This window comes from Benincasa hispida, chromosome 7 (genome assembly GCF_009727055.1).
Source record: "Benincasa hispida cultivar B227 chromosome 7, ASM972705v1, whole genome shotgun sequence".
Lineage (NCBI taxonomy): Eukaryota > Viridiplantae > Streptophyta > Magnoliopsida > Cucurbitales > Cucurbitaceae > Benincasa > Benincasa hispida.
This window is the reverse complement of record NC_052355.1, coordinates 19278298-19303130: the sequence shown is the minus strand read 5'-3', so window position 1 is coordinate 19303130 and position 24833 is coordinate 19278298. Positions and strand designations below refer to the sequence as shown.

General features: G+C 32.7%; 1 long non-coding RNA gene across 4 annotated transcripts; it reads left to right on the top strand.

Moving 5' to 3' along the window:
- The first annotated feature begins 149 nt into the window (after nucleotides 1–149).
- LOC120081473 lies at nucleotides 150–22186 on the top strand. Of its 4 annotated transcripts, none has more exons than XR_005482834.1 (5): nucleotides 173–573; nucleotides 2400–2484; nucleotides 2679–2721; nucleotides 21091–21376; nucleotides 21767–22181. It is a non-coding gene; the product is annotated as an uncharacterized LOC120081473 (long non-coding RNA). The 4 variants fall into 4 exon arrangements; XR_005482835.1 differs by having other exon boundaries at nucleotides 174–573; nucleotides 21770–22179; XR_005482832.1 differs by having other exon boundaries at nucleotides 150–573; nucleotides 21091–22186.
- The last annotated feature ends 2647 nt before the right edge of the window (nucleotides 22187–24833 follow it).

The following is a 24833-nucleotide window of genomic DNA, read 5'->3' as shown; positions in this document are numbered from 1 at the left end:
GACAAAAAAACCCTTATCTCTCTCTATCTCTCTCTACTAACCTTTTACTCTTGTGTTAGATTTCTTGAGATCTTGAGTCCACTTTTATGTCCCTAACTCTTATGGCATCCATGTCCCATCATCTCTACATACATTGCCTCTAACTTATTAATTTACACATATATCCTTTTTTTTTCTCACATCTCCCTCCTAATTTCTCTCTTTTTCCCCTTTATTACCCCATTCTCCTTCTCTTCCTTCTCCCAACTTTGGTTTCTCTTTCCCCTCTTTTTCGTTCTTCTCAGGATTCAAGGATACAGTTGTACAATCTATAAAATAGATCTTGTTCGAGTAAGGTCGTCTTTTCCTTCTTCAAATCAACCCTAGGGTTTCTCCACAACCCCAATCTTATTTCATTCCCCTATTTTTAGGGTTTTAACAAATACCCATCTTCCCAATTACTTCTTTTTTCTCCCTAATTGATTCATTTATCCCTAATCTCCCTCATTTTACTTAATAGTCCTTTTTTTTCTCTTATATTCATCATTTAAAAGACAGATTCCTTCTACTTCATCATCATGCTGCCTCTTCCAGGTTAATCTTTCTTACTTTTTCCTTTTTGTTTGTGTTTATTTTTATTTTTTTAAAAAAATAAGGAAATTACAGAAGCTTTCTTTGGAGATCTGACTTTTCATTCAAAGTTTTGATCTGTTAGTTAATGGGTTGTCCCCCCTTCATTTGGGAATATGGGTTCTGTTTGCATAGAGATTATGTTTTTTTTCCCCTTTGTTCATCTTGATTATAGAGTTATCTTTTTGCTTGTTTTGGAGGTTCTTGAGAAGTCCCATGACAAGAAGAAGGAAAAATAAAAAAATAAAAAGTTGATTCCTAGTCTTAGATTTTCAAAGCCACCTGAATGCTTGGCTCAAAAAATTATAACCTTTTTTTAAAAATTGCTGTTCCCAACTATGTTCTTTCCTCCCCCACTTCTGTGAAAAAGAAAAAAAAAAGTTCTTTGAAGTACAAGTAGATTCATTGTAATATCTTTTTATCAATCTAGATCCTAATTAATCTTCCAATTATTATTTTCTCAATTTATATACATTTTCAAGTCTTTTCCCTTCTCATCTCATAATTCAATTTAGTTTCCCTTTCATTCTTATTTTGGTGTTTTTTAGGAGTGTTCTCAAATCAATTTAAGTCAACTATATATCACTTATACAACATTCGATTCGAACAATTTTAATATCTTAAGTAGTTGACTACCGTAGTTTGATTAATAATTAACCTATATATTCTCGGAAAATCCCACGATCGAGTTCATCATTTGAATACAAGATCTTGCATGGAGAAGCAGAGAGAGAGAGCTTCCTTCAGTCCACTCATGGAGGGATTCAAAAGGGTTGCTGAAGTAACTGCCGACTCATTCACTCAAACACTCAATAGAACTCTAAAAAAGAAACCCCACAAAAAGAAGGAAAAAAAAGACTCAAAGTATATTCTTTTCCTCTATTGTGATTGTGTGAATGAAGCGGGAGATATTTTGCACTCTCTTTTTCTTTGCTTGGACTGAAGGGAGCTCCTCCTTTTTACTTCCCCATAAAAACTATCAAACCTCAAATCTCTCAATGGCTTACCTTTTTTTTTTTTCCTCTTGATGTGTTTTGATATCATTTTCCCTAATTTATTGGGATGAATTCGGGATGATTTTTTTTTTAAAAAGAAACAGAAGGTAAGAGGGATAAGTAGATGTACTTGAATATCTCAACTAGGTTTTATAGCATCCTCATCGTACTCGCTAAACCGTTTGAGACGAATTTGAGAGAGTGGAATATGATTAATTTGTTAGAAACACTCTCGATTTGAGGATTTAATGTAACGTTTGGTTAGATGATCAAAAGTTATTAGAAGGGAATCATGAAGTGAGAGATTTCTTCTATTGAAATCTCGTTTAATAACCATTTGGCTTTTGAGAATTATGTTTATTTTGATCATGAAGATTAAACAATTGGGTTCTTAGCCAAATTAAAAAAAAAAAAAAAAAGATTCTATTTTTATATTTCAAAACTTGAGTCTTGGATTTTGGAAACGCTAAAAAAATGTAGACAACAAAACAAAAAAAAAAAAAATTAATGGGTGCAAGTAGTGTTTATATGCTAAATTTTCAAAAACAAAAATTCACAAACTATTTGGTTATCAAATAGGGCTATTTGCATCTTGTTTTCCCTAATTAATAAACTCGAGATACTTCTCAATGTTGGATGATATCGAAATAATGAAGAGGTTCTTTTACCCATTTTTCATTTTTTAATAGTAGTAATGTTTATTTTTCATTAGATAAAATCATTTAGTTTGGGATTAGGTTTATCTCTTCATTATTATCCTACGTTAATTTTTTGGTCGAGTTCTATGTGGGACAGAAAAATTCGAACTTACAATCTCCCTTAATCGAGAGTATATGTCTTGATGCAATCGGAGACACACATATTATCCACAAATGAATAGGTAAGGATACATATACAATTATACCCTTGACTCAATTATTGCATTTCAGCATTTTATGAAACAAAATCATTGTGTTATTTTATTTATATATCTTAATTAACTTTTTGCATCATTGGTCTTGCTTGGTGAATGGGAGGCTCTTAAATCAATTTTCACTTTAATTTCACTCTCTCTCTCTTATTGTGTTCTTTCAGGCTAAGACCTTTCACAGCTACCTGCAAACCTGTTCCCAAAAAGGTAAAATTTTTGGTACCTCATCTTATCATTCACTTACACACACAGGTGAAAACATAGGAATCAACCAAAACCAAACCAAACCCCTTTTTCATTTGATAACCAATCTATTCGATTTGGTTTGGTTCGGTTTGGTTCTGTTAAAAAATAATAGCATTGAAGTACACTACATAGGTATGTTTAAAATGATTTTTCTTAAAAAAAACCCTTCTCAATATTTCATTCAATAACTTTTAATTTAATTAGAATTCAATCTTCTTAACAAACATTTTTATGGATGATAATTAAATTAGCTTTAAAAATATATATATTTGTAAATAAACTTTTTCATATGCTCTTTTATTTGTGTAAAAGTAAAGGATTAGAAAAGTTAGGTTAATGAAATGATTAGAGGAAAAAGAGTTCAATTCATATATACAGAGGTTACTTCAATCTAATTTCATTGTTCGAGATGCAATGATTTAGATTTTAGATCTCTTTTTAAGTGTACTTGTTTTAAATAGCAACACTGCTGAAAATATTTTCAGATATAGCAAATATCACTTTCTATCAGTGATAGACACAAATAAACATTTGATAAACAGTGATAGATGTCTATAAGTATCTATCACGGATAGTTAATGACATTTTAATATATTTGTAAAGAAGTTGACCCATTTTTCTGTGTTTGAAAACAACCCTTTGTAACGTAAGGTTGGCTTTTTTCTTTTTTCCATTTAATTTCCTTGGTATTTTTAAATTAAATGTTCACCTACAACCCTTAAGTTATATTTGTTTAACTATTTATTGATTTAGAAGTGTTATATTTTTTATCATATATTTAAATTTGCAAAATACAAAAATAAATATTACTTCTAGATTTTTAGATGTGTATGTATACACACACACAAAAGATTAAAAAAAAAAAAAGGTGGGAAATAGTTTGAAGAAAAGATTACCTAATTATATTCTTAGATATGTACTGAAACAACCCTTGGCTTTTATTTTATTTTCTATTTGTTATATATGTAGTATATATAGCAATTTTCTTTGCTTTGTAATTTACTTAATTTTTTTAAAAATTAACTAACATTGGACTTTTTCTTTTCTTTTCTTTTTTTCCCCTTAAAAAAACACAAATTCTTTGTTTTCTAAATTTGCCCATGATTCTCCTGGAATAAAATATTGTTTCTAAAACATTAAAACTAAATAATAAATTTATACTTCTAAAATTTGTGACTCAAAACTAATAATAATATTAATTAAAATCCCAAACTTTGAATCAATTTAAAATCTTTATCAGGGTTCTAAATTTAACACCAATGTTTCTGTAAATATAGAAATTAACATGTATTAGAAGGAAATGTTGATCAATTAAATATATGAATAATAGCCATTTTTCATTAATTTGAGTAGTTTTTCATATTCTCGCCCACCTTTGTTTTTATCTATATAACTATTTATGGAGAATTACATTAATTATATTTTTGCTACTTTGATATAATTTCGAGAGAAGATAAATTTTGTTTAGCTATAATTTTAATGAAATGAAGGGAAAGTAATTTTTTAGTATAATTTTAATGAAATGAAGGGAAAGTAATTTTTAGTATTAATTTTGTTTAGCTATAATTTTGATAAAATTTCGAGAGAAGATAAAATTTCTTAATTTTTTAGTATAAAATTAATCCAATTTCAACCCAATTTAGTAATATCAAAAAGGGGAAAATGAAGGCCCCGTTTTGTAATCGTTTCTTTTTCTTTTCTTTTCTTTTTTTAAATTAAGCCTATCGTTTTCTATTTTTTACCATGAATTTCATGTTTCTTAAATATAATGATTGAACTATTAGCCAAATTCCAAAAATAAAAACAAAATTTTAAAATCTACCTTTTTAGTATTCAAATTTTGGTTCGTTTTTTTTAAACCACTAGTAAAAAGTAGATAACAAAAGAAGAAATTTAGAAGTAAAAATAGTGTCCATAGACTTAATTCTTAAAAATAAAAAATTAAAAAAAAAAACAAATGATTACTAAACAAGATCGAAGAAAATAGAGCCAACCTCAACATATCCCTAAAAGCCAAAGATGACTTTGCCCATATTATTCCTTTCAAAAGCTTCATGTTTGATGATGGCAGATAAAGTGAAGTAACATCTGAATTTCCACTCTTTACCAGCTTTCTTGTTTATATTTTCCTCCCAATTTATAATGTATTTGGAATAACTTTTTTTTTCTTTTCCAAAATAGTCATGATTCAACCAACATAAAATTTTAATTTGTACTATCGATCTCGAGAATAGAAATTCAATTTACTCACCTCACATATTATCAAAATATATATATAAATATATATTACTAATTCAAAGTGTATTTAAATATTTTCCGAAAATAATTGTAATGATTCTAAAAGAAGTTAATAAATAAAAAATATTTTTAAAAATTGAATTAGTTTAAAAACTATTTTTTTGAAAATACTTTTGAGAGTTAAAAAGTGACTTGAAAAAAATTTCAAAATATGGAGTAAGAAAAAAAAATTATATACTTGTAATTAATAGAATCGGTTTTGAATGTAGTGTAGTTGAATAAATTTGTTATTTAAAACACATTACATAACGTAGAAAAGGGATTTGGTATGATATGTTTGAAATGTCTAGAAAAAAAGTATTTTTTTTTTAAAAAAAATCATTTTTATATAAATTCTTTTGATAAAAATGGTTGAAAATATATTTTAAAAATATTTCAAAAGTTATTTTGAGTAATTTTTAAAATACTCTAATTTTTTTCAAAATTAAACACTTAAAAAGTTTTAAGCCAGACACACACTAAACCTAGGAAAATAACTATTGATTTAGCTCCATGTAGACGGCTAAATCTAATTGTTTTCACAATTATGATGATCTTTTGACATGTTTTCTTGTAATTCGACTTGATTGTACGTTTCATACGTCCATCATTAATAATATTATTCTTTATATAAGAAAAGAAGAGGAAAAAGTGTTTAAGCTATGAGGTATTCCAAAACACTCTCAACAATTGAAAATGAAGTATTTCTTTTCCAAAACTGCATTTTTATTTTAGTATATAGTTCATGGAGTTAATTGTAATATCCAACCTTCAATTTTATCTTATTGTCTTAAATATTTAACCTAATCTCTCAATATAGTTCGATCAGTTAAGTCATATGCATTAGATTCTTCTATTATATAAATGGTAGATTATCTATACATAATTAATAAATGAGGTTAAAAGACACTTTTAGTCCATAAACTTTCGTAGAAGTAATAACTTAGTCCTCGAAATTTAGTTAGTAATGATTTAGTCATATACTTTCAAAATTGTAACAATCTTGTCTCTAAACTTGAATAAGTCACAATTTAGTTCATATACTCTGAAATTTTTGTAACAGTTTAATTTAGTCCATATTATGAAAAAACTCTTCAAAATTAAGTGTCATCTTTATTATGTAACAATTTGATCTTTTTTATATTTTATATAAAAAAATGGATTCCTGGTAAACTTATCAATCTACATTTGTAAGAATTTTTATTGAATTATACTAATTTTTTTTAATAATATAGACTAAATTGTTATAAATCATAAAATGCAAGGACTATATTGTTATTTATTATAGTTCAAAGACTAAATTATTGCACATTAAAAATTACAGGGACTAAATCATTACCAATTAAAGTTCAAAGACTTAGTTGTTACTTCATAAAAATTTAGAGACCATAAATGATTTTTAACCCGTAAATTACATAAGATTAATCTATTAACAAAAACACTCAAAATCAAACCAAATTAAAAACCCTAACCCTAATCACAAAATTTAGTAAATAAATAGTGTGCTACACTCACAACCCATTAAAAGAAGATATACAGCATGATTAAAAGAACTAAAACCTAAAAAGATAGTAATCACAAATTTACTTATAGGGTATCCACAAACCTTCAAGAAAAATAAAACTAAATCAACATACTAATTTATATTGTTTTTTCATTTTTCTATTTACGAATTTATAGTACAACAGAAATAAGAAATTTAAACCATAAATCTCTTGGTCGTTAATATATATACTACATGCATGTCCCTTGAGTTATGCTCACTTTGACTATCTACTTATAATTTAATATCACAAAGTCAAAAAAATTTAAATATAAGAACTAAATTTAAGAGCACATGTATATACGAAAGTTAAAATATCATTTTGATCCCTATATATTGAAACTTGTCCCTATATTTTCAATTATCCAATTGTAATCTCTTATTTTTAATAAATCCTAAATTTAGTTCTCAATGCTAATTTAATTGTTGATTTTTTAATAAAACTTTTTTTATCAAACATTTTAATTATAAATTTTAAAAATATATTCACATATTATATTTTTAACATGAAAATTATTATTATTATTATTATTTAAAAATTATAAAGGTTAAAATTAAACCATTAAAAGTATTAGGAAATTTGAACTACTTCAAAATATAGATCAAAATAATATTTTAATATGTGTATGTATATATTATTATTTCTTACAACTTTCCATATTGGAGGGAAGCAGCTTCTTCTTTTTATTTTATTATATGAATTTTATTTTCACGAGAAAAAGAAAAAAGTACACTCTGAACTGAGTTTCATTTTATATAAAAACGTGCCATTTTGGTCCACTTGGATTTATAATAATGCCCTCTTTTTATATTGTAAACAACTGTCATGTTTTTTTTTTTTTTTTAATATTTATTGTTAATATTTCATTTGTGTGGACATTACATCATTTTGTCTCCCATCATGGGATATATCACATTTAAATCCCTTCTTGTATTCCAACCTTCACACAACTATTACTTAAAAATTCCAATACATCTTTTCAAAAAAAAAAAAAAATGAAAAAAAGAGAGAGAGTTCACGTACATTTCTATGTTTACTTCAAGAGCTTGAAGGCTCTGATACCATTAAGGGTCGAGATTGAGTGCTACTTATAAAATTATTATTAGGCCTTCTGCCTACTAGCAATTCCCCTAAGATTTTGACACTCGTCTCAACAAATAAAGATTACATGATTGAAAAATTCCAAATGTGGCAGCCAGGACAGGACCCCTGACTGACAAAATATCTTTTGGAATCTTTCTTTTTGATAAAGAAAAGATTACGATAAGATTTTGTCGGTAGGACAAGACCCCCACTTGACCTTATCTCATCATAATGCGAAAAGAAATAAAGTAATAAAGCAAAAAGTAAAGCAATAAAGATAGATGGAATATGTCTGCAATATCTTCAAACACACTTCGTAAGATCTTCAAATGATAACTATTGATGATGTCACTCACTTTCTCCTGAATGGCCTGGATTGGAACGACTATTACATATATCTACCGTATCAACTCTTTTGAGACTACGATCCAGGGTCTTACTTCTTCGGCTACCCCGCCTATTTTTGATTGTCCAATGTAATCCTTATGAGTTAATGGGATATTATAGTCATTTCTCTTACAGTGGTCTGTTCTAAGCTTTCCAATCTTCAGCTAACCGTTGTGGCCGGTGGGTGATTAATCCACTCCAGGAACATACTATTTCCATCATCTCTACCTCAAATGTAGGTCTTTATAAACAACGATGATAATTGCAGACTGATTTCACACCTATGTACAAAAGTGATTTAAATAATTTACATAAAGTTAAATAATAATTTTGAATCACCATTATTTAGACTAATTTAGCTGTGAGTCTAAAAACGGGTCATTGATGTCGTAATCGGCGAATGGATCGTAATCATCTTCGTCATCTTCGACTTCATTATTCACAAATGTAGAAGAATTTGCATCTTCTTGAGTTTCGTCATTGTCTGATAATTGCTTGACGATTGTATTGAGAACTGAAGTAAAATCAGCGTGTGATCCTACTCCAGCAAGAGAACTCATAATTGAAGTTTTTGTCAAAGTAAATTGTTCATCTTCTTAGCGTGATAGATCATGTAGATGAACATTGGCTTTGAACCAATCTTTTAGCTTTGACGCTTCTAGGTGAGAGTAGTCAAACTTTTCCCACCACTTGACCCTTAATGCTTTGCTTAAGGCTTTGAAGTTTCTATATGGTCCTCGATGGAAATTCCAACAAAAAATCCACGGAATTTGAAAATATAATACAAATTTAAACATCCTTGAAATAGGAGACGCATAGATACTAATTTGAAAAAGGTGGTAAGACCTTTGGACTTCCACTGGGAAGATTTCTTCTGATAATCCAAAGTAGTTCCACCATGATTAAAACCAATTTGAAAAGTGGGTTTTGTAAGCTTGCTTAGAGAATGTCACAAACCAAGAATGGTTGTATGCTTGAAACCAGAAAATATTATACCATGCTCGCATGTAGTCACAGTATGTATATGTTTGAGGTTTGAAAGGCTTTGAGAATTTCTTTGCTATAAACATCCCTTGGTTCCAGTAGGATGGAGTTAGCACTTTGAATATTCTCAATTTTGAGTATACAATTTTTGAAGGATCCGAACGATCCGAAACATGAATGATCTCCACGGACTTGATGTCTACCAAGATGAATTCGTAGAAGGTTCTCGTTTTTTATACATCTTCTGGAAGGTAATTGAACCCGTGAGGGAATATTTGAGAACAAACTTCCTGAATGGATGATCCGTCAAATTCTGGCTCAATCGCTAGATCGACCATTGTTGTTTTTGTGAAATATCCCGAAATGTTATTTTTGTCAAATTTTGGCTTTACTACCTGGGAAAATGTTGATGGGCTTTTTGGAATTAAGGTTGAAGATGGCCTCATAGGTCTCTTATTTGAACTGCTTACTCTCGAGGGACGTAACAGTGTTGTTGAAAGTTGAGGAGGTAGACTTAAGGAGCCTGATTGTATTGAAAGTGCCTTTTAGGCATTGCCTTGACGCCTTCTAGACACGACTTCAAAGTCGGTGTCCATGGCATAGTTGTATGCACTCATGGGAGACGACACAGAAGATTAAGAGATGGGTTGTTTTCCATTTGAACTACTAGCCTTGGAAGGGCTAGCCTGAATTCTCTGCGACGACGGAGGCCGCCTTGGTGGCTAGGCCATCCGGGGGGTTCCATGAACTTCTAAGGATTTATGAGGGAGATGTTTTTCTTTTTTAGGAGGATATTTTCTTGAGAGGTGCTCTCTGCTTAGATAATCTACAAGAGAGTTTTCTGTGCCTTTTATAGGCTTAATTTTAAAATCAAAATAGGATAAGGTTGCCTGCCATCTTGCAAAGATTTGCTTTGACACAGGATTCTTTACATCTTTTTCAAAGATGTATTTACTGGCCTTTGAATCCGTTCGCACTAGAAAATCATTGTTGATAAGATCTCCTTGGAACTTTTGAACGCAATTTACTATTGCGAGAATCTCCTTTTTCACTGTGGAATAGTTCTTTTGAGTATCATTCCAGACTCTAGAATAATAACGGACTACTGTATCTTTTTCGTTAATTTCTTACTTGAGGATGTCGCCGTAACCAATGGCAGATGCATCGGTTTCCACAATTGGAAAAGCCTTTTCATCCATTAGCGATAAGCATGGGATGCCTTTTGCTAAAGTTTTTATTGAGTGGACTGCTTGAGTATGCTCGTCCATCCATGGTTTTCGATTCTTTTTCAATCATGTAATCTTTATTTGTTAGGACGAATGTCAAAATCTTATAGGAATTGCTAGTAGGCAGAAGGCCTAATAACAATTCTATAAGTAGCACTCGATCTCAACCCTTAATGGTATCAGAGCCTTTAAGTTCAACTTTTCATCTATTTTTCTCTCTATGGAGTAGTCTTTCTCTCTAGAGCCTTGGGGGAAATGAAGCATGAAAGTTAAAATTTTCTTCAAAGGTATGGCTTTTAGTCAAGATCTTAAACTAACATTCAAAGAAATTTGAATCAGAAGTCTCTCTTATCCTTGAAAGGCTAGAAGGTATATCATATTTAGTGATTAATTTGTATTCTATCCGAAAGAAGGCGTGGTTAACCTTGATGGCGAAATACAAATTACCACAAAATGAGATGTATTCGTTTAAGTCTTACAAAGATTAAAGATCGATCGATTGAAAATTCTAATTTGTTTCAATGTTAGTTTAATATCACTACTTTCATCACACCTTTAAAGAAAGTTTTGATAGATTGCTTCAAGATCCCAAAGTTCATTCTCTCTCTCCATGCTTTCTAAATTACTCTCTAAGATTTCTTGCCCCCAAACGATCCTCGATAATACTGCCTCTTCCTTACAATCCAAAGAACCTCAAAGTATTGATGATCCTCTAAGTATCATTCAAAAATACAATTCAGCCGAAGCAGAAATTACTAAGGTTGAAGATAGTCTAAAAAATTGGACCATTCCTAAGCTGGATCCAAGACTGATCTATATATAAGATCAATAACTTCAATTTCCCTCAAACTGACGTCATTGTCATCACCGAGAAAAATCTCACAATGAAGGATGAGTTTACCGAAATCAGCCTTCTTCCAATAGAATCTATAGAGCAAGCTATAGATAGATTCAAATATCTACACATCGGATGTGTTCAAGTTTCCCTTAAACCTCTATTCAGAGAAGGATTAGACGTTCCAGTCTATCTTTCCCTTAGAGATAAGTGGCATCTTCGATTTTCACATTCTATTCTAGGAATCGTCCAATTAAACCTTGAAAGAGGACCGGTTTATTTAACATGCAAACAAGGATTTACTATTTCTCTTCAAGACGCAAATCTTCGAGATTAAAGGCCTTTGTACCATCTGTCTCCTCCTTTATGACAGATTGAAAAAGAACCCAAAACTATGGACGGACGAGCATACTCAAGCAGTCCAATCAATAAAAACTTTACAAAAGGCATCCCATGCTTATCGCTAATGGATGAAAAGGCTTATCTAATTGTGGAAACCGATGCATCTGACATTGGTTACAGCGACATCCTCAAGCAAGAAATTAACGGAAAAGAAACAGTAGTATGTTATTATTCTGGAGTCTGGAATGATACTCGAAAGAACTATTCCACGGTGAAAAAGGAGATTCTCACAATAGTAAATTGCGTTCAAAAGTTCCAAGGAGATCTTATCAACAAAGAGTTTCTGGTGCGAACGGATTCAAAGGCTAGTAAATACATCTTTGAAAAAGATGTAAAGAATCTTATGTTAACGCAAATCTTTACAAGATGGCAGGCAATCTTACCTGTTTTGATTTCAAAATTGAGCCTATACAAGGCACAGAAAACTCTCTTGAAAATTATCTAAGCAGAGAACACCTCTCAAGAAAATATCCTCCTAAAAAAGAAGAAAATCTCCCTCATAAATCGTTAGAAGCTCATGGAACCCCCTGGTTGTCCTCAGCCACCAAGGCGGCCTCCACCGTTGCAGAGCATCCAGGCTAGCCCTTCTAAGGCTAGTAGTTCAAAGGGCAAACAACCCATCTCTCAATCTTCTGCGTCGTTTCCTATGAGTGTAGACAACTATGCCATGGACACCAACTTTGAAGTCGTGTCTAAAAGGCGTCAAGACAGTGCCCAAAAGGCACTTTCAATACAGTCAGAATCCTTAAGCCTTCCTCTTCAACCCTCAACAACACTGTTACGTCCCTTGGGAGTAAACAGTTCAAATAAGAGACCTATGAGGCCATCTTCAACCTTAATTCCAAACAACCCATCAACATTTTCCCAGGTGGTAAAGCCAAAGGTTTTCCAACCAAGGCCACAAATTTCGGGATATTTCATAAAAATAACAATGGTCGATCTAGCGATCGAGCCAGAATTTGATGGACCATCCATTCAGAAAGTCTGTTCTCAAATATTCCCTCACGGGTTCAATTACCTTCCAGAAGATGTATAAAAAACGAGAACCTTCTACGAATTCATCTTGGTAGACACCAAGTCCATGGAGATCACTCATGTTCCGGATCGTTCAGATCCTTCAAAAACTGTATACTCAAAATTGAGAATATTCAAAGTGCTAACTCCATCATACTGGAACCAAGGGATGTTTGTAGCAAAGAAATTCTCAAAGCATTCAACCATTCTTGGTTTGTGACATTCTGTAAGCAAGCTTACAAAATGCACTTTCCAAATTGGTTTCAATCATGATGGAACTAATTTGGATTATCAAAAGAAATCTTCCCAGTGGAAGTCCAAAGGTCTTACCACCTTTTTCAAACTAGCATCTATGCATCTCCTCTTTCAAAGACGTTTAGATTTGCATTATATTTTCAAATTTCGTGGATCTTTTGTTGGAATTTCCAATTAGGACCATATGAAAACTTCAAAGCCTTAAGTAAAGCATTAAGGATCAAGTGGTGGGAAAAGTTTAACTACTCTCACCTAGAAGCGTCGAAGTTAAAAGATTAGCTCAAAGCCAACGTTCATCTACAGGATCTATCTCGCCAAGAAGATGAACAATTTACTTTGACAAAATTCAATTATTAGTTCTCTTGATGGAGCAAGATCACACGCTGATTTTACTTCAGTTATCTATACAGTCGTCAGACAATTATCAGACCATGATGAAACTCAAGAAGATGCAAATTCTTTTGTATCTGTGAATAATGAAGTCGAAGACGACAAAGATGATTATGACCCCTTCGCCGATTACGACATCAATGACCCGTTTTTAGACTCACAGCTAAATTAGTCTAAATAATGGTGACTCAAAATTATTATTTAACTTTATGTAAATTATTTCAATTGCTTTTGTACATAGGTGTGAAATTAGTCTGCAATTTTCATTGCCGTTTATAAAGACCTACATTTGAGGCAGAGATGATGGAGATAGTATGTTCCTGGAGTGGATTAACCATCCACCGGCCACAGCGGTTAGCTGAAGATTGGAAAGCTCATAACAAACTACTGTGAGAGAAATGACTATAATATCCCATTAACTCATAAGGATTACGTTGGGCAATCAAAAGTAGGCGGGGTAGCCGAAGAAGTAAGACCCTAGATCATAGTCTCCAAAGAATTGATACGGTAGATATATATAATAGTCGTTCCAATCCAGGCCATTTAGGAGAAACTGGGTGACATCATCAATAGTTATCATTTGAAGATCTTACGAAGCGTTCTTAAAGATATTGCAGACATATCCCATCTATCTTTATTGCTTTATTGTTTGCTTTATTGCTTTATTTCTTTTCGCATTATGATGAGATAAGGTCAAGTGGGGTCCTGTCCTACCGGCAAAATCTTATCGTAATCTTTTCTTTATCAAGAAAGATTCCAAAAGATATTTTGCCAGTCAGGGGTCCTGTCCTGTCTGCCATATTTGAAAATTTTCAATCATGTAATCTTTATTTGTTGGGACGAGTATCAAAATCTTAAAAGAATTGCTAGTAGGCAGAAGGCTTAATAACAATTCTATAAGTAGCACTCGATCTCGACCCTTAATGGTATCAGAGCCTTCAAGCTCAACTTTTCATCTATTTTTCACTCTGTAGAGTAGTCTTTATCTCTTGAGTCTTGGTTGTATGCTTTGAGAATTTCTTTGCTACAAACATCCCTTGGTTTCAGTAGGATGGAGTTAGCACTTTGAATATTCTCGATTTTGAGTATACAATTTTTTAAGGATTTGAACAATCTGGAACATGATTGATCTCCATGGACTTGGTGTCTACCAAGATGAATTCGTAGAACGTTCTTGTTTTTTATACATCTTCTGGAAGGTAATTGAAACCGTGAGGGACTATTTGAGAACCGACTTCCTGAATGGATGGTCCACCAAATTCTGGCTCGATCGCTAGATCGACCATTATTGTTTTTATGAAATATCTCGAAATTGGTGGCCTTGGTTGGAAAACCTTTGGCTTTACCACTTGGAAAAATGTTGATGGGTTTTTTGGAATTAAGGTTGAAGATGGCCTCATAGGTCTCTTATTTGACTGCTTACTCCCGAGTGACGTAACAGTGTTGTTGAAGGTTGAGGAGGCAGGCTTAAGGAGCCTGACTGTATTGAAAGTTCCTTATGAGCACTACCTTGACGCCTTCTAGACACGACTTCAAAGTCGGTGTCCATGGCATAGTTGTCTGCACTCATGGGAGACAGCGCAGAAGATTGAAAGATGGGTTGTTTGCCCTTTGAACTACTAACCTTGGAAGGGCTAGCCTGGATGCTCTGTGACAGCGGAGGCCCCCATGGTGGCCGAGGCCAGCCGGGGGGTCCATGAGCTTATAAGTATTTGTGAGGGAGATATTTTTCTTTTTTAGGAGGATATTTTCTTGAGAGGTGCTCTATCCTTAAATAAGCTGCAAGAGAGTTTTCTATGCATTTTATAGGCTCAATTTTGAAATCAAAGTAGGATAAGATTGTCTGCCATTTTGCAACGATTTTTTTTGACACAAGATTTTCTACATCTTTTTCAAAGATGTATTTACTGGCCTTTAAATCCGTTCGTACCAGAAAATCTTTGTTGATAAGAATCTCCTTTTTCACTGTGGAATAGTTCTTTTTAAGTATCATTCAGACTCCAGAATAATAACGGACTACTGTTTCTTTTCCGTTAATTTCTTGCTTGAGGATGCCGCCGTAACCAATGTCAGATGCATCGGTTTCCACAATTGGATAAGCCTTTTCATCCATTAGCGATAAGCATGGGAAGCCTTTTGCTAAAGTTTTTATTGATTGGACTGCTCGAGTATGCTCGCCCGTCCATGGTTTTGGGTTCTTTTTCAACCTGTCATAGAAGGGGAGATAGATGGTACGGAGGTCTTTAATAAAGTCTTCAATATAATTTGTGCACCTAAGAAAGCGCTGGAGCTATGTCTTGTCTTGAATAGTATCTGAAAACTTATCCACGAAGTCTAGCGATCGTTGGATTAGTTTGATTATTCTTTGATTAATATCATAACCAAGAAATCTAAATTTTGTTTGAAACAATTTGATCTTTGGTAAAGATACCACAAGACCATTTGTCTTAATGATGTTGAAAAACACTTGCAAGTGCTTAAATTGTTGTTCAATTGTATTTGAGAATACCAAGACATCATCGATATAGACGATGGTGAAATCCTGATATTTGTAAAATATGTCATTCGTGACATTTTGGAACTTTGAAGGAGCATTTTTTAATCCAAAGGGCATGACATTCCATTGATATTGTCCGAAGGGGACGTTGAAAGTTGTTTTATATCTGTCCTTTGTAGATACTTGGATTTGCCAAAATCCATACTTCATATCGAACCTTAAGAAAACCTTGGCTGAGGTTATTCTTTTTAACAAATCTTGTCGATTAGGAATTGGATACCTAATCCATTTGAGAGCCTTGTTAAATGGCTTATAGTTGATTACCAATCTCGGAACTCTTCGTTCCTTCTAGGCTTGATTATTGACGTAGAAGGCCGCACTGAACCATGGGCTTTTTGATGGAGTAATAAGCCCTTTTCGGAGGAGCTCATCAATTTCTGCTTTACAGATTTTGATTAGGTCTTTTGACATTTGAATGGGCCTGGCCTTTGTGGAAATTTGTGTTTCGTCAAATCTATCAACATATGGGAGCTTAACTATATGCTTTTTGCGAGCCCAAAAGGCATTTGGAATATCCGAGCAAATTTCAGCTTCCATTTTCTTTAGCAAATGCTGGATTTTCCTCTGTACCGAAGGTTTAGTAATTTGGTCAGCAACCTTCTTATTCTGATTGTCATCTTGAAGGAACTCGATTTGCTTTTCTTTCTTATAAATCCTACTGATAAACTGCTAGATTTCTTCCTCAATATTTGAAATGTACTTAGGAGTTATCGGATGATAGAACTCAAAAGTCATTACTTTTCAAATTTTCTGAGATGATAATCATTTCTCAGAAACATGAAAAGGGTATAATTGAATAAGGAATGGTGTGCCCAGGATAACTTCCTCTGACAAGTCTTTGACTAAAAGAAAGGTGTTAATGAAACACACATCTCCTTTGCAAATATGCGCTTTTAGCAATTTATAATTAATGTGAAGTCTCTGGTTGTTGGCTCCTCTCAGAACTTCCATTGTTTTTTCAAAATACCTTAAGGATATTAATCTTTCTTGGATGACGTTTTGGTCTGCTCCAGAATCTAGTAAGGTAACTGCTTCGAACTTGAAGTCCTAGACCTTAATAATGACCTTAGATAACCATTTTTTATTGTAGACTTTACTGATATAGTTGATTCGTTCTATATCATCCTTTTGAACTCCTGAAGTTTCTCCTGGAGGAATTACGTTTGTGGATTGCTGTTGGAAATTACAGATTGCATTTTCCAGAATCGTCAGTTGTTGCTTATTGATTGCAACTTCCCTTTTGAGTTTCTTGACTTCCATGTGGAGGTCAGAAGCTTTTGCGGGTTCTTGGAATGTTTCATTATTGACCCGATTAAGTATTTCCTAAAAGAAATATTGAATTGGTTCCAAGACTTGAGCCTTTGCACTTTGTCCTTCTAGAGACTCTTGGAGTTTTAGGAGGACCGTTTTTCGAGATATTTCATCAAGAAGCTCTTCTACTAGATAAAAAAGGTGTTCCTGATCTCTTGTTAGAACATTGATACATCCTATGTAAGGGACGCTTCTTCTGAAAATTGAGAGGAATCAGAAGAGTATCTTTCAGAGGAGGAATCTCCAATAACTTCATTGATTATTCCCTCGGAAGATGATTCTTCTGAAATAGAGATTTCATCTTCAGACCGGATGGCAAAGAGAAGAGAATGTTTTAGATCATTGTCAATCTCTAGGTTGTTGATCTTCTTTATCAAGGGGCATTTATTAGGATAGTGTCCCTGTTTGTTGCATCGAAAACAAGTGTTCCTTTCTGTTTGGAATACTTCTTGTTTCTATTGTAGTATTTCCTCTTTGGGGGTTTTTCTTCATCTTTTGTTCTTCGTCCTTTGTTATAAGGTTTCTTTGAGAATTTCTTCTTTTTCTTTGAGGGCGGTGGATCTTGTTCAACACCGTATTGTTTGCAGAAAATCCCTAGTTCCTTTCGATAATCTGCATCTTTGATGATTCTTTGATTATGCTTGTTGTCTTTACAAAGACTTAAGCATAATGTTTGAATGTTACTGGTAATGTCTCCATAAGTGAGAGAATTCCAGTTGATTTGATTTCCTTCGAAGATTTCAGACATTTTCTGATAAAAATTTTCGGCAATATAAGGAGGCAATCCTGCTAGAAACTTTTGTTTCCAGATTTCGTCTCCACAAGATGTAAGGTTGTAAAGACGTGCCATAAAAACGTCTTTGTACCATTTGAAATCACTCATCTTCCTGCAGCACATCTTGAGAAGTGCTTCAGTGGCTTGATTATTGTAGATGACTGTTCGTCCTACAAAATGCTTCATTGCAGTGTATACTAATGAGATAACCATATCTGGTTCATTTTGCATTATCTCCATTGGGGCTATTCCTGCTCCTAGATTTCCCTCTTGTTTTACCGTAACTGTTTTTGTGGCAGTTAGGATAATCCTGTCTTTCTTGTTCAGAAAGTTGATTGTGCCACCAGCTTCTCAGATTTCCTGTGAATCCTGAAACCAGAATGTGAGTTGTGCTTAAGACAATTTTTCTAGTGCTATATACGGTAGTAGCTAGAAGCATTTCTTGGAAAATATTCATCATTTGCTTATCAGAACATCTTAGATCTGAAGGAGAGGGTTTTGCATAATGATTCTTCATTTCCGTGCTATAAGAGACCACGAGAAGGATCTTTGTATAAGTTGTAGAAGTCTCTTTGGACTCTCTTATCATATTAACAGCTGTGGAGACTTCAGTCTTCTTTGAAGATTCCGCTTCTCCTTTATTAATCTTGAATACTGATAATTTCTTATTAATCTCAGCTAGAAGTTCCTTTGGATTTCCTTTCAAGTCTCCAATGGGAAAAGTATTTGGTTAGAAGATTGGTTGGTTTGGATCAATCTTTGGTATACCCTTAAGGCTTGCACTTGGGGCAGCCTTTTGATCCTTTATTTTCTCAATTGTCTAAGAGAAGGTGGTTAACATCTTGTTTGAATAATTCAGTTGATGCTAGATGTTTTTAATTTCTTGTAATCCAACTTTCGAGACCTTTTCTTCATCGATGGTTTTGTACGGAGAGGATACCATCTTGATGGATGGGACTACCGGGTGAGGAAAATAGGATTCTTCCTTAGGAGGATAATCTGTAACTATCTCTTTTCCACTGGTTGTAATCCAAGTGGGACTTTGTTTTAGAGTGAGACAACGACATTCTGCCGCTTCATCTCTTTCTTTCATTCTTTTGAAGAAATCTCCTTTTAGAATGAAAGCTTCTCTAGTCTCCTTTGGTTGAGATATATAGAGATCTATATATTGACTGTACTTTCGCTCGTATCTTTGCTCAGGAGCTTCATATGTCGATAGTACATTAATTTGGTTGTAAATTGGCTCTGATCTTCTTTCCATGTCGGATTGAATAGGAGATAAAGAACGTTCGTTTCTTTCATACTGAATGTCCGAAATCGATCTATCAAAATCCACGGACGTTCTCATTGACTTAGATCTAGGGATAGATCTGGAAGTGTGGCTACTTGGGTGTGTTTCGAAAGAAATGCTTGGCCTACTACTCATAATTTCAATAATCCTGGGATATCTTGGTTCTGAATTGAACTAAACTTCAATATCCCCGTTATGGTGCTCTGTGATCGTAGCATCCTCACTTTACTTTGTAACAGGAGTATTTGCTCCTGGAATTCTCTAAACTGGATTTTGTATGAGTTCACTCCATTGTAGAAGCTTTGGGACAGTCATAAAGGATTTCTCGATATTGACTTCCATAAGCATGGTGCTTCTCTTAGGAGATATTCCTAAAGCTCTTGACGATACATTTGTATGCATTAGTTTTAAATAAACACGATAGTAGGCGAAAAACGACATGGATCCGTCTTTTAACTCGAGGCCTTCAAAATGGACAAAGGTATTTTTTTCCAATAATAATAATAATTTTATGAGTTATTGCAGCATTTCTAAAGCTAATTATAACAATAGTTTAACGACTAATAGTTGCAATCCTTTAAATGGTTGGAATTAAAGTAGAATTGAATTTATCATAATCTATGAAAGTTAATGGGTATTTAGGGTTAGTATATTTACAAATATTAACTAAATTTAAGAGTATATGTATATACAAAAATTAAAATATCATTTTGATCCCTATATATTGAAGCTTGATCAATTTTAGTCCCTATATTTTCAATTATCCAATTGTAATCCCTTATTTTAAATAAATCCTAAATTTAGTTCTCAGTGCTAATTTAATTGTTGATTACCTAATCATATCACAAAGTCGTTATTTGATAGATGTCTATCACATATATCTTTTGGAATCTTTCTTTTTGATAAAGAAAAGATTATGATAAGATTTTGTCGGTAGGACAGGACCCCCACTTGACCTTATCTCATCATAATGCAAAAAGAAATAAAGCAATAAAGTAAACAGTAAAGCAATAAAGATAGATAGGATATGTCTACAATATCTTCAAGCACACTTCATAAGATCTTTAATTGATAACTATTGATGATGTCACCCAGTTTCTCCTAAATGGCCTGGATTGGAATGACTATTACATATATCTACCGTATAAACTTTTTTGAGACTACGATCCAGAATCTTACTTCTTCGGCTACCCCGCCTACTTTTGATTGCCCAACATAATTCTTATGAGTTAATGGAATATTATAGTCATTCCTCTAAGAATGGTCTGTTCTGAGCTTTCCAATCTTCAGCTAACCGCTATGGCCGGTTGGTGGTTTAGGGTTTCTATGTTTACTTCAAGATTTTTAAGTTTGTCTATTTCTTCAAACATTTTTAATCTTATGTTTAGATAACATATTCAGGTTTGTTTCGGGTAATCATTTTAAATGACAAACGGTTGAAAATACTTTTAAGTATAATAAAATATCACTGTCTATTAGTGATAAATGACGATAGACTTTAAATTGAGTGAATTTGGAATGATATCAATTTGAATTGTTCAAATTGAATTTCAATTCGAAAATGTTCAAATTAAAATTAGGGTTTTGAGTTTGAATAAATTCAAAATCAAATTAGGGTTTGTTTAATTATATTCAATAAAATTAAACGAAATTGGAGAGTTTATAATATTTAAATATTGATTTAAATATTAATTACATAGATAAGATTCATATTTAAAATTAGGTATGTGATTAATTTAATATTTGATATTAAATTATTTAATTAATTAAAAATCAAACTAATTTCCAATTTTAAATTCAATTTGAGAAATTGAATTTGATTATTTATGAATTAAATCAAATTGGTTTTAATTAATTTTGAATTAATTGGCAAATTAGAAATTAAGAAATTAATTTGAAATTGGAAAAATAGTTTTAGTGGGGTTTTCCCACATTAAACCAAGTAAGAGGTGTAACCTCCTTTCCATCCCACCTAATCCCACTTCAATTGTTGGAGCAGCTGCTGGCCATCAATCAAATTGAAGGTGGTTGCATGTTGAAATCCAATAAAAACTCTCAAATTTGAAGAAGAAACTAAGGAATTTAAGCTGGAAAAGAATTTTTTGTTACTTCTTCTTCTTCCTCTTCAAACCCATAAAAAACACCTTCACAAATTCACTCAAATTTGAGTTCTACCACTCAAATTCAAGGCTGAGAATAGTAGAGAAGATCTTTTGGTAGTTCACTGTCGATTTGAAGCTGATTTGGAGTGAAGAGCAGCTTAGAATTGGAAGATTTCATCATAGGTAAATTCAACTTGAAACCCACTTCTAAAAATGTCTTTTAGCTTACTTTAGAACTCAAATTAAATGTAATTAGAGTGATTATTGATTCTTTTTGCTTCTGTTGCATGTTAGTTTATCCCATTAATTGGTATCAGAGCGTGATTTAAGCACTCAATTAACGTTAATTTGAGTTTTGGTAGGTGAATTTCTAAAGTTGCATGTTTGGACTGATATGGATGGTTTTTTTCAACTTAGGCTTTAGATTCTTCTTTGATTTCAATGTTAAATTTATAATTGGCTCTTTTTTTATGAGCTTATATTTGTGCTTTAGAGTCTATAATTTATTTGGAGTCATTAGAGTCCGTTTTAAGCTGTAATTTGGAGATTGAAGTAAGCAAGGTCATGAAACAGCAGCTATAGGATTGCATTCTGCCCAGGCATCGCTGCAACGCTCCGGCGTTCTTGGTGAAGACAGCATTGTTGCAACACTGGGATGAGCGTTGCGACGCTGTTCATCCCAGCTAGACCGGTTCGGGCGGAAGAGGCTTGGTTCAACCGATTCAGCTCTATTCCAATCTGATTCAACCCTATTTGGACTGGTTCAACCCATTATGATTTCTTTGGAGGTCTGGTTCAAGCGGTTCGGGTCTGATTCGAGTTGGTTCGACACTAAATTGAAGCTGTTTTGGACCCCTTTTTGTAATAATTTAGTTATTTTGCTTGCTTAGGATGCCAAAGTTAAACCATATTAGTATTTATTTAAATAATTATGCATGTGATGTATGTTGTATTTAAATTTAAAAATGTTTGTGCATATAGTATGCCATTTAGATTTAAAATCCCACGATAGAAAGCATGTTCCATGCATTATTTATATATTATAATTTATTATAATGTATACAATGCATATTTAGGGTTTCTGTTATTTAATATATCTGTTATATTAAGTTTGAATGCCTTTTATGCAAGTTGAGGATGTAAAAGCATGTCTAAGTTTTATAAGTTGTTATAAAATTGAATTAGACATTAAAATCCATAACAAAGATAAGCTACATGCTCACATAGGTTAAACATTTATTTTAATAGTTAAAATAGGTCACTATCTTATAAATCACGGTTACAAACTCAACAGGTATGTAATCCTATCTAAGACTGAGGGGTTTTAAATTGACGGACTACGGAACACCTCCTACCTGGGATTATGACCAAATAATTGAGCGTTATTAACCGATTTTATAAGCGTACGTGAGCGGTGTGAGGTAATAAAATGGTTTATCATCTAGACACCGTAGGTTAAAATCCAATTATAAACATTATACTTGGATAAACCACATAGACTTAGGGTTTTTATAATTAGCCGAAATAAACCTATGTATAATTTTACCCAAATATTAGAACACTTCAGTGGGAGTTTAATAACTTATATGATAAGTTATTAGAACACTTCAGTGGGAGATTAATAACATATTCGATGCATTATTTTTAGCTCTCACGTCCCTAAGAGTTCACAATCGGGACCTAAGCAGTACTTCGTGTCATCTTGGGAGTGGCCTCTATTCGGAAAGTATTTGCATAAATCAAGATTCTGGTGAATAAGTGGAAGTTGTTCAAACATAAATCAAATATATAATACATAGATTTTAACTTCTACGTCTCCACATAGTTCACACCGTGAGATTCATATGATGCTTTGTGACTTCCATTCGGAAAGTGTTTGTAGAAGTCAATAACAAGGTGAACAAGGGAAGTAGTTCATAGTAAGTGGGTGAAGGATATGTGCCAACGTGTCATGCGGTCTCTTTCGTTAGTTTTGACCTTGAGATTTCTATGTTGCGCCTGCTGGTTTGCTTTAGGTGGCCCTTGCTAGTCGTTTAACGACGACTATCCCCTTGGAGGGTTGTAATATAGGATTCAGAATAACTCAAACTCTAGAAATGGATTTCTTAGGTCCATTCCCAACCTTGACTCTCCATTTCGTTACAATAGTTGGGACCGAGCTCTAACGTCTGAAAATGGAGGGTTACACTTACAGAATTACTAAAGTGTAAGTAATTTCTAACCGAAAACGGTAACTAAACAACTATAGGAATAAGAGTTATTCTGGAGATAGTGTTTGGAAAATTTTTTTTTGCTTTAGTGAAGGAGTATTTGATTGCCCCTTGGTAGCGCGTATTCTGACTCACTATAGTATCGTTGCAAGTAAATTATGGTTATGGGTATATTATTACTTGTTTTGTTAAAACTTGACTTTAGATTTAGTTGCAATTTTCTAATTAGAATTTATTTAAAATTTTTCGGCATGTCGAATTCTTCTAGAATACTTGCTTCCAAATTAACTAACAGTAAAATCAAATCAACATACAAATTACTAGCGGTTAATGGTTCTAAAAGAGTTTTAACAGAGGATTGTTCTCTATCTCCTAACTCATCTAAAGTTTTGAACGATATTGATGAGAATGCAAAATTCGAACAACAAGATAAATGATTTACTAGTTATTGAAACATGTTTAGTGAAAAACAATAAAACCTGGATAATTGATTCAGGTGCCGCTAATCATGTCTGTACTTTCTCATAGGAAATAAGTTCCTAGAGACAGTTGACAGAAGGAAAAACAATCTTTAAGGTAGGGACTGGGGAGGTTGTTTAAGCTAAAACAGTGGGAGATATGGAGTTATTTATAGGAGATAAATATATTTATCTTAAAAATATTTATTACATTCCTTCTATGAAGAGGAATCTAATATCTATCTCTTATTTGCTAAAACAAAATTATAAAATTTCTTTTGAAAATGATGAAGTGTTCATCAACTCAAGTAATAACCAAAATTGTTCTGCAAAATTAGAAAATAACTTGTATTTGTTAAAACTGATTGAAGTTAGAGCCGTTTTGAACATAAATATGTTTAAAACTACTGAAACTCATAAGAAAAAAAAAGTTTCTCCAAATGCCTACCTTTGGCACTTGAGACTGGGTCACATAAATCTCAACAGAGTTGAGAAACTGGTTAAGAACGGTCATCTAGATAAGTTAGAAGTAGTTCATTACCACATTGTGAATCTATTCTTGAGGGTAAAATGACAAAAAGATCTTTTTCTAAAAAAGGTCTTAGAGCCGAAGAACCCTTGAAGCTGGTACATTCAGACCTTTGTGGTCCTATGAATGTTAAAGCTAAATGAGGGTATGAATATTTTATTAGCTTCGTTGATGACTATTCTAGGTATGGGCATTTTACCTAATGCACCAAAAGTCTAAAACATTTGAAAAGTTCAAAGAATTTAAGGCTGGGGTTGAAAACCAATTAGGTAAAAAGATTAAAACACTTCGATCAGATCGAGGTGGTGAGTATATGGATTTAGATCTAGAACTATTTGATAGAACATAGAATCTAATCTCAACTCACAGCCCCTGGCACACCTCAGCAAAATGATATGGCAGAAAGGAGAAACAAAACCTTGTTGGACATGGTTCGTTCTATG